Raw genomic sequence first — 15101 nt, forward strand, 5'->3', positions numbered from 1 at the left:
ACAATCCAAGTGGTTCAATTTATTGATAAGAAACGTCTAAAAATGACAAAAGTACAAGTTGCGGAACGCAAAGTACAAGATATTAAAGTGTACGCAAGGACGTTCGAAAATCCGGAACCGGGACATGAGTCAACTATCAACGCCCGACGCAATGGACCAAAAATTACAAGTCTACTATGCACAAGAATATAATATAATATATAAATAATTATATTAATTATTTATATTTTATATTTATATATTTATTATGTCGACAAGCTAGGAGCCAAAAGTTTGTGAGCTGGAAAATCAAACTCCACGACTCGCGGAGTTTGAAGGCCAAAAACTCCACGACTCGCGGAGTTTGAAAAATCAGAAATCCCTATAAAAGGTCACGAATTCTGCGAGTAAAAATAACATAATAATAATAATACTCCGTAGTATAATATAAATAAATATATATATATATATATATATATATATATATATATATATATAATATAGATTAGTGTTATATTAGATTAGTTCGGGTTATGTAAAGGTTATTTTACGGGTTTTAAAGTCGGAGCTCTATCCGTGTAACACTACGCGATAAATAATCAATGTAAGTTATGTTCTCCTTTTTAAATTAATGTCTCGTACTTAAGTTATTATTATGCTTATTTAAGACGAAGTAATCATGATGTTGGAATAAAAATATTAAAATTGGGTAATTGGGCTTTGTACCATAATTGGGGTTTGGACAAAAGAACGACACTTGTGGAAATTAGACTATGGGCTATTAATGGGCTTTATATTTATTTAACTAAATGATAGTTTGTTAATTTTAATATAAATATTTACAATTGGACGTACCTATAAATAACCACATACACTCGATCGGACACGATGGGCGGGATATTTATATATACGAATAATCGTTCATTTAACCGGATACGGGAATGGATTAATAGTCTATGGAATTATTAAAACAGGGGTGAAATTATGTACAAGGACACTTGGCATAATTGATAACAAAGTATTAAAACCTTGGGTTACACGCAGTCGATAACCTGGTGTAATTATTAAACAAAGTATTAAAACCTTGTTACAGTTTAAGTCCCCAATTAGTTGGAATATTTAACTTCGGGTATAAGGATAATTTGACGAGGACACTCGCACTTTAAATTTATGACCGATGGACTGTTATGGACAAAAACCAGACGGACATATTAAATAATCCAGGACAAAGGACAATTAACCCATGGGCATAAAACTAAAATCAACACGTCAAACATCATGATTACGGAAGTTTAAATAAGCATAATATATTTTATTTCATATTTCCTCGTACTTTTATTTATTGTCATTTTAATTATTGTTATTTATTTTATATTGTTAGTTAAATATCGTCATTTACTTTACGCTTCGCTTAAAATATTAAATCGACAAACCGGTCATTAAACGGTAAAACCCCCTTTTATATATTATTAATATAATATATTTTGTACGAATATAATTGTTTAAAATATAGTGTGAAATAAGCCAGCTCCCTGTGGAACGAACCGGACTTACTAAAAACTACACTACTCTACAATTAGGTACACTGCCTATAGTGTTGTAGCAAGGTTTAGGTATATCCCATTTGTAAATAAATAATTAAAACTTGTGTAATTTGTATCGCTTTTCCTAGTAAAAATATAAACTATTTCATACCCCCACGCTACGACATCAGGATCCCTATATCTTTTAAACAGGTCAGCCCAAATTTCTTTAACATATCTTTGATATATTTATCTTGACTTATAAAAATTCTATCATCAAGTTGTTTAATTTTCAATCCTAAAAAGTATTGCAAATCTCTTTGTAAGCTCATTTCATATGTCTTTGACATAAGTTTTGAAAAATCTTGACAGTGTTTCTCATTTTTAGATCCATAAATAATATCATCCACATATATCTGTACCAGCAAGAGATCACCATCTATCTCTTTTGAGAATAGAGTGGTATCAATTGTTCCAACTTTAAAACCTATACCAGTGGTATCAATACGTATTGATATGCACGATTTGTAATTTACGTGTTGTTGTCGAACTTTATATTTTCTCTTATATTTAAGAGTTCCATACTTTTGTCTCCTCTTCCTGACTTCAAGTTAAGCGAATAATGGTCCCGGATTTGTAGGTATGGATTTCAAAATGAATATAGTTAATGTTTCAAGAAATAAATTATAATAGTACGGTCTTGATTTGTCAAATTACCAGAATACCCTGGAAAAGACCGAATCATCAAGAAAATATTTTCTTGATATTTTAAAGGTTAAATAGAATACAAGAGTCGTGTAACATGGCACATGATGACATTTTGATCTGTGAATCATCACGTTCCATTTAGAAACTCAGCATGACTTACTGTAATATAACCACGTTGATCAAGTGTCATTATATTATACTAATTCATGCTTCAGTTCCCAACACTACTTCAAAACATTTTCCTATTTTAAACTCGAAAGTTTCAGAATTTAGAAACTAAAATAGATTCTTTTATGATGTAACACAGATAGCGCGAAGAGATAAATGATTTCAGATAAGAATAATTATGGAAGTATCTTCAGAAATATGGAGGATATTTATAATGAAAGATACGATGATATCTTAGAATTTCTAAAATTAGAGGATGATGAAGAATATTGTTCGTAAGGGTTTAGAGTCAGGAGCAATATATTCGCTAATGACTTCAGCAGATGCTGAATCATTTGGATTCTTTGAAGGCAGGTTTCATCCTTGTGATTTGTCCACAGCCTCCTTCATACTTTGCTCAATCCGTTTTTCAGTACCAAATTTTTCATTTGAGCTTTTCCAATCTACTATTCTTTATTATCAAACTTCTGACCGTAATTGTTGTCTACAGTCCTTACCACTTCATCAGTCTTTTTCAAAACTTCATAGTGCTGTTTCTTAGGCTGGGGTGTTTTTTCAGAAACTTCATATTCAAGGTATGTAAGTTTAGGAGATAGACGCCATATGTATATTTATAACTGTTGAAGTAGAAATGGCCAAAAAGTGACGAAGTTGCTGGTACCTCTGTTGGTAATGTGGTGGAATATAAGAGGTTCTCCAGTAACAAAAGGGTAATTGTATATATCAGGGTTATAGTAAGGCTTCTTTGAATGAAAATTCGAAGTTGACTTGCTGGAGCTGTGACAAAATTGGCTACTTTGAAAAGGGATCGTAAAGTTATTTTTGCTAATAATTTCCAAAGGATCCGACGCGGCTACGTGTTAAACTTTTACTTAGGTTTTGAGAGTTTTTCAGATGCTTAACTGTGGGTAACATGTGGTTGGATCATCATCTCGATTGTTCATTATTTGAAGTGTCTTCAGGAATTTTAAAGGGTTTGATCATCGATTGTAATCGTTAATATACATATGATGTTCTAACACAGTTTTGAAGTCAAAGTATAGCTTCGAAGGATGTAGGAATCTAAGAGTGATGATTTTGGTTATATCTCGAGTTGAATTCTGAGATTTAAAAATCAGAATGTGTAATTGAATCTTGAATGAATATGGTTATTTTGATTATGAAAGAATGTATATTGTTGAGAAATAATGAGTATAGTTGATGACTGCTGAATCAGTTTCGAAGAATATATCATATTAATTGTGAATTTATATATTCCTCGGGTATTACCTACCCGTTAAAAAAATTTCACAATTAATATTTTGTATAAACGAATTCTATTACAATATTTATGAAAATATATATATGTATATATTTTCTTTAGATGTAACATAGATTTAATGAATTAATATTAAATTAAACTCATTTTATTTACGGTTGAAACTAGAATTGAGAAATCCCTAAAACTTTAGAAATTACATAAGTATTTCTTCAATGATATTGAAATTATGGATCAATACCTTGTTATTTGTGGAAGCATGATGTTGGTTTTTGTGAAATTCTTGTGAGCTTCGCAAGGTACGAATGATATTTCTTAGAGAGTTTTGAGTATATCGAAGGTGAAGGTATAAAATCAAACATATATTTGAATAATACACTTGGTTTATTATGAGTTAGAATTTATTGAATTGGAACGGAAATTGTAGTTAACGATGGTTAAGTTGCGGACGGAGGACGTACATAATTGCATATTAGTAATATGAATTAACCGAGTAGTTAAGATTCACACATAATAGCTTAGTACGGAAAGATTTATTTTGTTCTCAAAATTTATATATATATAAAATATACATATAATTTCTTCAGAGGAAATGAGTTAATACTTCATAACTCGTTGATACAATATACGCGTTATTTATTCGTAATGACGTCCACGGTAATTCTTGAACTGACGTAGTTTGTGATGTTATAGGTGCTGCTAGTGCTAATGATACTGACGGCACCGACTGTGCTGGTGATGCTAATGGTACTGATGATGCTGTTGGTAAAACAAGTTTAGCTTGTAAATCACGCATCATTCTGGTCAGGGTTTTTACTCTTTCCTTTATCATTTTGGTTCACTCATCTGATTTATGGTTAAGGTTAGAATAGATAATCTCCAAGACTTTAGAGATTACATAATCACCGCGGAGTGTTTCTCTAATGAAGTTATGAATCAACACTTCATCGTTTAAGGTTGTTGGTATTCCTTGGTATTTACAGAGCGTATGACATTGATGTTCGTGGTACAGATTGTAAAGTTGAGGTTTTCGACGCGATTGTGGTTGCGGGTGGTAATGGTACTGTTGGCGTTAATGATGGAGGTATTGGTTATGCTGCTGGTGCTGCTTCTGGTGTTTGTAACCTTTGCACCATATTCTCCAAAGCCACTACCCGAGCGCGAAGCTCGTTGACTTCTTCTATTACACCAGGGTGATTGTCGGTTTGGACAAGCAGATAAATAAAATATAGAATTTGATGTAGTATACAATCGTGACGATATACTCTGGAAATGAGAGAGAAAGTGGTGTTTCGAACAGGTTCGCCGGTAAGTGCTTCAGGTTCTTCTCCAAGAGGGCAATGTGGTGGATGGAAAGGATCGCCTTCTTCTTGTCTCCAATGATTGAGGAGGCTACGAACCCATCCCCAATTCATCCAAAATAAATGATAGCTGATTGGTTGATTTATTCCGGTCACACTGCTTTCGGAGCTTGAATGGGATTCCATTTCGAAATCCGAGGAACTTGAACTGATGACGAATTCCATTTCGTATGATTTGAATAAAGGATTTTCGATATGAATTGACTTTCGAATATTGGATGGTATTCTAACTATATAGAATATCTATATATATAGAGCAAAAGGTTTCGTAGATTACGGAGGAATTTACGGGATATGTCAGGCAAGTTTACAGTAATAGATACGATAAGATCTGGTTTAGCAGATACGCTAAGATTTGAATTTTTGTCTATACACTATTCATGCCATCAATGCATTAAGACGTGTCTAGACTAAGAATGATAAGCAGGCAATTTCCAACAAAAATGATAAGCAAAACTTTTGACATGCAGACACGTTCGAAGTCCAGACTCACTAATACATCCTAACGACTTATCAGTTAGACACACTAATGCAGACCTGGTTCGCTAAGACCACCACTCTGATACCAAATGAAAGGACCCGTTCATATACATTATAAACGATTCACAATAGTTGATTACATCGCGAGGTATTTGACCTCTATATGATACATTTTACAAACATTGCATTCCTTTTTAAAAGATAAATTTTCTTTACATCGAAAATAGACAGGCATGCATACCATTTCATAAAATCCACTATCCAACTATAATTGACTTAATAATAATCTTGATGAACTCAATGAATCGAATGCAATGTCTTTCAAAATATATGCCATGAACGACTCCAAGTGATATCTTTAAAATGAGCAAATGCACAGCGGAAGATTTCTTTAATACCTGAGAATAAACATGCTTTAAAGTGTCAACCAAAAGGTTGGTGAGTTCATTAGTTTTTCATAATCAATTATTTTCAATAATATAATAGACCACAAGATACTCATAATTAGAAAACAATCTGTGCAGGTCTATTCCTGCTGTAAAATCATTCATATGAAGAACACCGAAACCTTTCAAACAACTCACCAACGGTAGCTAATGCATAGTGCAATGACAAAATCATCTCACCGTGGTAGTTAATACAATATAATTCTTACAACGGGGGCTAATGCGTACGCAATGCAAAATCATCCCTCCGAGGGTAGCTGAAACGGGGGCTAATGCGTACGCAATGCAAAATCATCCCTCTGTTACCAACTAAAAAGTCGACTATAATACAATACAATACATCGGGGGCTAGTGCGTGCGTGCAATGCAAAATCATCCCGCCGACGGTAGTTAAAATGGGAGCTAATGCGTACGCAATGCAAAATAATCTCTCCGTTAACTACTAAATCGAACCTCTGAATCCAAATAATTCTATCATAGAATGTAGTTTTGAATATTTGTGTCTATTTCGTCAATCATTTATAAAAGCAGTTCATGTATTCTCAGTTCAAAAATATATCTCAAAAAGCATTTAGGAAACAGTTATAAAAACAACGCATGTATTCTCAGTCCCAAAAATGTGAAGAGTAAAAGGGAATCAAATGAACTCACTATACTGTATTTCGTAGTAAAAATACATATAACGTCATTGAACATGTGCAAAGTTGGCCTCGGATTCACAAACCTAAATTAATTATATATATTCATATGTTGGTCAATATTTGTCTAACAAATTAGGTCAAGTCATAGTGTACCACAATCCTAATGCTCGAGACTAATATGCAAAAGTCAACAAAAGTCAATTTGACTCAAAATGATTTCCAAAATTTATACATGATTATTATATAGTTTAATTATCGTCGTTTTATATTTTTAAATATATTTTTTTTAAAAGATTTAATAGAGTAAATAATATAATTCATTTATTATTCAAATTTATATAATAAAAATATGCTTTTGTATATCTTAAGTAATAAAATTTATAAAGTTCATTTACTATCATAAAAATAATATGATAGGTAGTATTAATGTAATTATATTACACGTAGCAAAATATCTTTGTATTACATATTTATTTGCTAAAATAACATTGATAATAATAAGTAAAAGTTGTATTATTTTGTAATAATAATAATTATTATTCTATTAATAAAAATTTCAATATTTATATTTACTAAAAATGATATTATGATAAAGTGATAATTCTAATTATGATAACTTTAATATTTACGATACTTTTTAATATTAACTTTAAAATAATAATTCTATTAAAATGATAATTTTTGTTAAAATGATAGTTTTAATAATAACGATACTTTTAATAATAGTAATTATAATAAGAACGATAATTTTATCTAAATTCATATCTTACAATATTTTAATTTCCTCATGATACTCATACTCATTATTTCCTATTTGATTCATTTAATAGCTTTTAATCGTCTTTTATATCGCGTTCATATTAATAATAATAATAGTAATCATAATAATTAGGTGTTACTAATATTAGTTTTTAATTATAATAATATTAATGATAATAAATATTATAATGATAATACTAATAACTATCTTACTAATAATAATAATAATACTAATTATAACTTTAACGATAATAATGATAGTAATAATAAAATAACAAATTTTTAATGATAATACTTTTTATTGATAATGATAATAATGATAATAATGATAATAATAATAATAATAATAATAATAATAATAATAATAATAATAATAATAATAATAATAATAATAATAATAATAATAATAATAATAATTAGATAAAACTTAGAACGATGATAATAACGATGATAATAATAATCATTTTTAATAATAATACAAAAATTCAATTGACTATAACTTCTAATCCGTTCATCGAAACCATTCGATATCTAAATGAAAATTTCTTAATTTTTTGCTAGCTTTCCAACGACATGAATATCTTATATCTTATCTTAACCGCATATGTAACAAATTCAGGATTCAACATAACCTATCTAACGACAATATCAAAAATACAAGCATGCATAATCCTATATACTCGAGCACTAGTCAAGGATACACTATTAATATATAAAAGTTAAGTTTTGAGTGCTCACGTATCAATATTGAGATTCAATATTGCAGGAAAGTACGTAGATGCAACAGAGATGATAAACACTAGATTGACCTCACGATCATACCCCTGAACCATACCCATAACCTCCAAAGCTATAACCTATAATTTCCTTAGCTCTATCCCGCTCATAAAATCCGTTTTGAAATAACTTGGACAGGACCTCGTCGTAGTATTTTATGTTTAATACTAATAATAATACTACTAATAATGATAATACGATTAATAATAATATTAATCTTAATAATAATAATAATAATAATAATAATAATGATAATAATAATAATAATAATAATAATAATAATAATAATAATAATAATAATAATAATAATAATAATAATTATATATATATATATTAGAGAGCAGAGATATGAGATGGATGATTGAATGAATGCACGAGTAAACTGAATCGATTGCTTTATACATCTTTCGCCCACCAACCCCCCATGCGATCGCATGGGGCTCCTTGATAATTTCATGCGATCGCATGGTCACATGGCAACTCAACATTGTCCAATCTCCATTGCCGACACTTATATTAATTATATATATATATATATATATATATATATATATATATATATATATATATATATATATATATATATTATATTTAATTTATATCATTACTTATATATTATATTATATTTATGTTCATGGTAAAAATATAATTTTTACTCAAATGGCATGGACGTTGTTACTCGACTCATGTCCCGCTTTCGGTTTTTCGAACGACGTTTCGTACGCTGAGAAAACTAGCCTTTTACGTTTAGTTACTCGTACTATTATCAAAATTTAGTTTTAGTCATTGATAAATTATTTTATGAAAAATGTAACTTGTGTAATTGAGTGTTGTGGTCATTTATTTTTATAAATCAGTGGCTCGTTGTTTATTAAAATATATAATTTTAAATCAGGACGTTTTATGACTAAGTTAAAATATATACATATTTTTATTTAGAATTGTAAATTTGTACAATATATATATGTTTGTAATATTTATCTAATGATATAGTATTTAGTCTTTCAAAACCAATTACATTTCAAAGTTCGTTTTATATAATATAACCTTTTTTAAATAATAGTAGTTATTTTACCAAATAATGTTTTTAATATAAAAACTAACTAGTTGATTTATCAAAGGACACGAGTTAATGATAGTAAAGTACACTTTTGAAATTTAAATGGAAATGGTTACTAACTTTTTGACTAACTCTCGTTAATGATACTTTTGTAAATCACTTTTACCAAATGTTCCGGATACCGTTAAAAAGAAAGGTTTTCTAAATCAAAGTGGACATCTCAACAGAGACTCGTAATCATAATTCAATGTATCTGATAGATCAATCATTTGATCTTATCTTCTAATTCCATCGATAAACATTTTGAAACAGATACAATCATGTAAAGTATTAAATCTAATATTTTGCTTACGTTTAAGTTATAATATATACACACACACACACACACACACACACACACACACACACACACATATATATATATATATATATATATATATATATATATATATATATATATATATAATTATATTCATTTAATGGTTCGTGAATAGTCGAGAACAGTCGAAGGCTAAATGGTCATATGAACATAATTCAAAGTTTTTGAGATTTCAACATTACAGACTTTGCTTATCGTGTCAGAAACATATAAAGATCAAGTTTAAATTTGTTTGGAAAATTTTTGGGTCGTCACAAAATTGAGGGTCTTCTGCCTTTGAGAACTTCATAAGCAGTTTTCTGATGTCTTTTCACAATTAAAGATCTATTCTAGGTAAAACAAGCAGTGTTCACAGCTTCTGCCCAATATGAATTTTTCAACCCAGACTCAGCCGACATAGATCTTGCTGCTTCAATGGGAGTTCTGTTTCTTCTTTCTGCAACACCATTCTATTGAGGTGTTCTTACAGCAGAAAAGTTCTGTGAAATACCTTTGTCGGCACAAAATTCTTCCAATGTTGCATTTCTGAATTCTGTACCATGATCACTTCTAAGCTGCTTCACCAGTTGCCCATTCAGTAGTTCCATTCTTTTGATAAAATTGATAATTTCATCAGCAGCTTCACTCTTTTGCTTCAAAAAGAACACCCAAGTGTATCTGCCTATCTGGAATATTCATCAACGATCACCAGTGTATACTTCTTCCCACTACAACTGGCTATATTAACAGGACCAAAAAGATTCATATGAAGAAGGTGAAATGGTTTCTCAACAGATGAAATCTGCTTTGATTTGAATGAGGCAACGTGATGCTTCCCTTTTTCACATCCAGGACATAATTTGTCCTTCACATAAGACATTTTGGGTAGCCCAGACACCAAACTTTTACTAGATAACTTATGAATAACTTTGAAGTTGAGATGTGAGAGTCTCTTGTGCCATAACCACTTAAGGTTGTCTGCTGCCTTTGAATAAAAACAAGTATCAGTTGTTGTGACGGCTGTGTTCATGTCAATTTGATACATGTTCTCATGTCTTTTTGCTGTCAGCAGTGGCTTTCCTGTCTTATCAAAAATAGTGCCAATCTTTCTTCTAAAATGGACTATCTTACTTTTACTTGTCAGTTGGCTTATGTTGAGTAGATTATGTTTAAGCCCAACGACATATGCTACATTTGAAAATGTGACATTTCCATTTGTTAAAGTACCAAAACCATTTGTGTAACCCAATGAGTTAACTCCATATGATACAACTGGACCATCCTTTTCTTGATAGTCCATCAGCAGGGACTTACATCCGATCATATATCTCGAACAACCACTATCAAGATACCAGATTTGCTTATTTTGAATGCCCTGTACAGTAGCTAAGAGATTAGTTCTTTTGGGGAACCCATTCAAGGATGGGTTCTGGAAGGGTCATCTTTGATGATCTCTTCCTGTCTGCTAGTTTGCTTGAAGAAGCAGCAGCAGATGAGGTTAGGGTTAGAGTACACCGGTTGGCTAAGTGAAACTTGCTGCCACACTTGTAGCGTTTTCTCACATTTGGTATCGGTGATTGGTCATACACTGAGTAAATGGGTGCAGTAAGATAGAGTCTACTTTCAGATATGGCAGCTATGAGCTGGTCAAGCTTGACAGTCATTATCTCAGTGATCGATGACCCAGCACATGATTCCACAATTTGGTTGACTTTAGCTTTTCCCTTCAGGGCGGCTTTCCTTTTAGAACCAGTACCATAATCATGGTATACTGCTTTGCCTTTGTTGTTTGACGAGTCAGTGTGGGAAGTTACTGACCCGTCAGCTGATGCTGATCGATTCTTGTGAATCTTGATTGCTGCCTTTGACTTGCCAGTATTGCGTTTTGCTGGCTTGTCAGCAGCTACTGGTTGACCAGTACAATTTTCATCAGCTAGCTCAACATTGGTGGAATTTGAACACGAAGGGGAATCAATTGATTTTAACTTTCTTTGATTGTTTTCAGTGATTTCCCTTTTAATGCGTCTTTCCTTTGTAGTCATATAGTAAATGCTTGAGGGATCAGTAGTTGCATCAATTGAAGTACTGGTTTCCTTGGCTTTTACTTCATCCTCCAAAATTTCTTTCATGGACGGTGGTGGGGTCTCAGTAGGTCTAACAAACTTATTTGTTAAGACCTTTTTACCCTTAACTATCTTGGCAAAGGTATTTGGCAAGACAACTTCAGGATCTGTTTCAAGAATGTGGTCCATGTAAGTACCTTCTGCGAGAGCAGTAGCAGCAGCATAGTCACCAGCAAAGAAAGCTTCAAGTTGGGCAGGCACCTGCTCATTTACACACTTAGCTGTGCGTTGAGCAGATGTACACCACGAAGCAACAACCTTCTTGAGGTCGTTTAGCAGGTTCTTAACATCTGCTGTCTCAACGTGAAGAGACTTTAAAGTAAAATTTTGGTTTTTCAAGTTTTGAAATTTCATCCTTCAAGATCTTAATTTCATCAGTTTTGCTTTTAAGTTTATCATTTAAAGATTTGTTATCATTTTTCAAAACTTCTTCACGTTTACTGCCTCTACATAGATCAACTCTTAGGTAGTCAAACATTTCAGCTTTTTCATCATCAGTATAAGTTCGAAAATTATCAACCTTATACAACATTTCATATTTCCATTAAGGTGAATCCTTTTTCAGATCAGCTTCCCTCATATCAGCCAAAAACATACTACCATTATCATCCTCATCAGACTCCTCGACCTCCTTGGCCATCAAATACAGCTTTTTACCAGAAGCATAACCAGCATCATCATCATCAGTATCACTGTCAGAAGATGAAGAAGATCTGGTTTCATCCCAATCATGATGCTCAGTGTAAGATCCTGTTTTCCAGTAGTGTGGGATGCCGTGCAAACAGGTGGGATGCCGTCCTAATGTGAAGCACTGGACGCCGTCCTAAAATCTGGAAGCCGTCCAGTTGAACTGACGGGCCAACTGTATTCTTTTAGATATTAAATGGGGGTAGTTTGGTCTTTTCACTTGTGGGACGAATCTAAGGCCACAAGATTAGTTCATGGAGTGCCATTACTCCATTTTCAACCACCACTTCATATCCATTTCAATTCTAGAGAGAGAGGGTGATTCTAGTGTGAGAAAGCTCAAATCGAGGAAGAAAAAGCTTGTTTCGGGTCAAGGCGCGTGCTTTAAAGTTGTTCATCTAGTCCCTAGCTACATTTTGGGTGTAGTGGTAAGTCTTAACCTTGATTTCCTTATTTTAATTGGTTAGGGGTTAGGGTTCAGGTTAGTGATGAACATAAAACCCATTTGTTAGTAACTTGGGGATTTTTGGGTAAGCTTGAGTCATAAGGACTCAAAGATGACTAACCTAGGGTTTTGAAATGTTAAATGTGTTTATGAACCTTAAATTAGTTAGTTAACTACAAGCATGCCTAGATGTTATGTAAGTGGGTGTTATTTGGCAATGTGGTAACTGTCATACCCCATCCTAATCCATCTGGACGAAGTCACCAACATCTGGTCCCATTGCGATGATCGACTCCAAATGATGTCTTTTAAAATGAGCTAATGCACATCAGAAGATTTATTTCATACCTGAGAATAAACATGCTTTAAAGTGTCAACCAAAAGGTTGGTGAGTTCATATGTTTATCCTAAAACAATAAAATTCATGTACATTTATATATATATATATATATATATATATATATATAGATTCAGGTTTTATTATATAATTAAATACATTAAATATATATGCTTTCAAATAAATAAATTTAATATTTAATCTTATATATTTACAATTAATATTCATGTATATATATATATATATATATATATATATATATATATATATATATATACATATATATATACATACATACTTAAATATATAAGAATCTATTTACAAATAGTTGTTCGTGAATCGTTGGGAACAGTCGAAGGTCAATTGAATATATAAACATAGTTTCAAAATTTTCGAGACTCAACATTACATACTTTGCTTATCGTATCGAAATCATATGAAGATTAAGTTTAAATTTGGTAGGAAATTTCCAGGTCGTCACAGTACCTACCCGTTAAAGAAATTTTGTCCCGAAATTTGAGTGTGATGGTCATGGCTAACAATAAAAAATATTTTCATGACGAATATGAGTTGATAAATAGAGTTTTATCATTATTGATAAATATGAATAAGACAATTCGATTACTCGAAGAGTACGAATGAAGCTATCACTAATTGGTGAAATGAATAAATAAAGTTTCGTCTTAACTTTTGACGTTGTCTTGGTTGAATTTCTGAAATTCAAGGGATTTAAAGAAAATCTATGAAATCTATAAGATCTGATTCTTCAGTAATTGAGGAAATTAGGATCTCTTTAATTAAATGTGATGATCTGCCTCGATTGCTCTGTATGATATTTCCATTATAAATTAATTTCTTTCGTTCCATTATTCTCATCATTCCTATACTTTCTTTCCTAGTTCATACATCCAAACGATTGTGAAAATGCTTAATCCTGTTCTGATCCTTGTCCTCATCATTACTATCGCAACAATCATTCTCCTTTTCCAACTTCCACCAGAGGAATCTGCTTTCTTCTACTTCGCCCTTAGGATTATAGTGTTTTTAATTCTCCCATGTCTTTATGTTGCGATAAACATTGATATACAAGGTCTGTAATTTATGTGTTATTATCGGGCTTTATATTCTCCCTTATATTTCGAAGCTCTATGCTTTTATTTTCTCTTCCTGACTTCAAGTCAAGCGAATAATGGTTCAGAATTTGTAGATATAGAGTTTCGAATGATTATAATGTTCTAAGCAGGAAGGAATGTAATAGCACGATTTGATTTGGTAAATTACCAGAATCACTGAGGATAGAACTATCAAGAATATATTTTCTTGATATGTTCAGAGGTTAATTAGAATGAAAGAGTTATGTAACATGGTACATGATGACGTTATGATCTGTGAATCATAATGTTCCAATAGAACTTTCAGCATGACTTACTGTAATATAATCACGTTGATCAAGTGTCATTATATTATACTAACTCATGCATCAGTTCCCAACACTACTTCAATAACATTCATATTTTAAGCTCGAAAGTTTACAGAATATAGAAACTAACAGTTTCTATATGATGTAACACTGATAGCACGAAGAGATTAATGATTTCAGATAAGAATAGTTATGAAAATATCTTCAGAAATATGGAGGATATTTATAATGAAAGATACGATGATATCTTAGAATTTCTAATATCGAAGGATGGTGAAGAAAATTTGTCCGCAAGAGTTTGGAGTCAGAAGCAAGATATTTACTAAAGATTTCATCAAAAACAGAATCATCAGGATTCTTAATGTACAAGTTTAGTCCTTGCGATTTGTTCAGAGACTCCTTCGTAGTTTACTCAATCAATTTTTTAGTTTCAAACTTTTTCTGAGCTTTGCCAACATACAATTCTTTATCATCAACTTTTTGCTGTTGAGGTCATTTACAGTTTTTGTTGCTTCATTCAACTTTTCAAAAATCAGAGTATTAATTCGCAGAATAGGTGCTTTTCAGAATT

The sequence above is a fragment of the Rutidosis leptorrhynchoides genome, chromosome 4 (assembly GCF_046630445.1).
Source record: "Rutidosis leptorrhynchoides isolate AG116_Rl617_1_P2 chromosome 4, CSIRO_AGI_Rlap_v1, whole genome shotgun sequence".
In the NCBI taxonomy this organism is placed as follows: domain Eukaryota; kingdom Viridiplantae; phylum Streptophyta; class Magnoliopsida; order Asterales; family Asteraceae; genus Rutidosis; species Rutidosis leptorrhynchoides.